The following is a 2439-nucleotide window of genomic DNA, read 5'->3' as shown; positions in this document are numbered from 1 at the left end:
TTGTTATTGGCTCTTAATATCAGACCTTTAAATTATGTTCATTCGTTATCATTCTTCTTTATCTTTTCTAAGTTCATTGTTTCATTTTTTATCTATGATTATAACCTTGACTTGTTTAAACTTTTCTGGCAGTTTATCTAGTACATCTTTATTTTACTATCAATAAAATTTTGTTTATCTCATATTACCGTACCTCCATTTTTATTGATAGGCTGAATAATATGTTGTGCTTACTGCCTAACTTTTGCTTTGACCTAGGGGTGCTTTACTTTACTCCAAAGGCGCATCCCTTATTATTTATTTTATTTATAATTGTAAGTTTAAATTTTAGCTTTTAGTATTAATTATGTATACCTACAGAATTTGTTAAAAATTAATTCAGCTTATTTTTAGTTATTAATACAATGCTTTATTCTTTTTCTTCGAATGAACGTATCTGCAGCAAAAGTTCAGACAACAAAGCTTAACTAGCTGGTTAGCGTCATTTCTTTTTACAGTTGAATTTTATAGTACAGCTATTAGCAACAATTTTTTATTGATGGTCCAAATATTTATATTTAACTTTAATAACTTGATTTGTGCTAAATATTGTCTCTCTATCTCTTTCTCTCTTTCAAATCAACTATTTCTTCTTCTTGTTTTCTTTTTAATATTATCTTAAATATAATTACCCTACTTATTCATTCTTATTCTGCTTCTTCTTCTTTTCACGTCTCGAGTTTTTATCAACATTTTTTTTTCTTTTCTGTCATTTTTACTTGTCATCCTTCTTCTTATTCACATTTTTTTACAACTATTCTTCTTCTTTTTTGAAAAAAATTTTTTCAATTCCCTGTGAAAAAATTTTCCGGTACCTTGGGGGGTGTGTAACGTTTCAATTAGCCGATTGAACGCTACACCAAGCTCCGCTTGGTATTTGTCCCTCGGACTATATATTTCTAGGAGCGACCCTACTACCGTCAAGTCAATTAGTACATCTCTTCGAAGCTATTTAATGCGATAAAAATTTGTACTAGCTCCCTTTTGCCATTGCCACGTAAATCAGGCACAATATTGGCATACATTATCGTGTTTGTGTGTAGGCCGTTAAACAATGGGTAAGTTTGATTATCTAGTTTTAGCCTAAGTTTTTCACCGATTTCTTTTGCACAGCAGATACCTACTTTCTCCTTGAAATAAAGCTTCAAAACTTGTTATAATTTTATTTATTTTTCTCTGGTATATTATGGTATATTACTTTATTTCCTGTACATAGTTATAATATTTTATTGATAGAATTCTTTCCGTTTCTTTTTATTTTTAATAATACCACGCCGTGGTCAGAGATTTTGCTGAGATCGTGTTTCTCACAATACTCAGCTTTATTTCTGATCGGGCTTTTCTTTTGGGAGAAAACTGATCCTTGTTTGAATTTTTCTAGCCCCTACCTCGGGAAGAAGATTTTAATCAAGCACCTGGAAAAGAAAACCTTCTACCGCTACCTTGGAGAGCGAATTAGCTTACAACCGTATCCTGATGCAGTAGAATAAATTAAACAAGACAGAGACAAGACAGCCCAACAACGTAGCCCTAGACTTCCCTTAACTACCGGCGACGACAAATTCTACAGGGATTGGGGACCTCCTTTAGGAACTGTAACGGAAGGACTTAAAGCTGAGTAAATTTTTACCTTTATAACTTTTGTACCGATTACCAGCGGGGTCTCGGTCACGGGCTTAGAAAATTAACTTGTTATCAGTATACAATAAAAATGATTTTTGTTAAGTTTTTTTTTATATTTCAATAAATAGCGTATTTAAAAATGATTAGGTAGACTTTTTATTTCCTGTACCTTTTCTGGGATGGATGTGAAGGAAGAATGAACAGGGAACGAACCCAGGGCTGAGCAGTCGGGCAGGGCACCATTCTGATGGATGGAACGGTGGACGTTTTTCTTTTGAATATCCTAAGGGATGTTCGAGGAATTCCTCCTAACAGTGTGGTGTTGCTTAATGCCCTGGTCTTGTTATGATCAGGATGTTACACACGTCATGCTGGAACTTTCTGTCAACGCATTGCATACTTTTCCATCCACCATGGTAAGTTTCAAACAAACTTATTAGGTCCAAAATTTGAGACATATGGTTCACTTGCTCAATGTCTACTTGCTCCAGCCTTTATATTGCATCTGTTTCGTGCAGCCATTGCAATCTTGTTGGACGACGAATATTTTTTTCAATGAAGGGCTAGGATTTTTCCACATTATTTCCTTTGTGTTTTCATCAATTAGTCCAAGGGGCACTCGGGCTATAGAAAACAAGCTTTCCTCAGCACGGGTGATTTGTTCTTCACGAATTTGCCTGTATGATGTATATCCGGAAGATCCATAAAATCCCATTTGCGAATTAAACAAAATATGCTTTCTTGAGTTATAATTACACATTTCATTAAACTTTCAAA

At 34.0% G+C, this 2439-nt stretch overlaps 1 long non-coding RNA gene across 1 annotated transcript; it reads left to right on the top strand.

Annotated features, from left to right (window-relative positions):
* Positions 1-760: 760 nt before the first annotated feature.
* On the top strand, positions 761-1764 carry LOC114341770 (uncharacterized). Its single transcript, XR_007700662.1, has 2 exons — positions 761-1097; positions 1421-1764. It is a non-coding gene; the product is annotated as an uncharacterized LOC114341770 (long non-coding RNA).
* Positions 1765-2439: the final 675 nt, after the last annotated feature.

The sequence above is a fragment of the Diabrotica virgifera genome, chromosome 9, assembly GCF_917563875.1.
Source record: "Diabrotica virgifera virgifera chromosome 9, PGI_DIABVI_V3a".
NCBI lineage: Eukaryota > Metazoa > Arthropoda > Insecta > Coleoptera > Chrysomelidae > Diabrotica > Diabrotica virgifera.
This window is presented reverse-complemented; position numbering and strand designations above follow the sequence as displayed.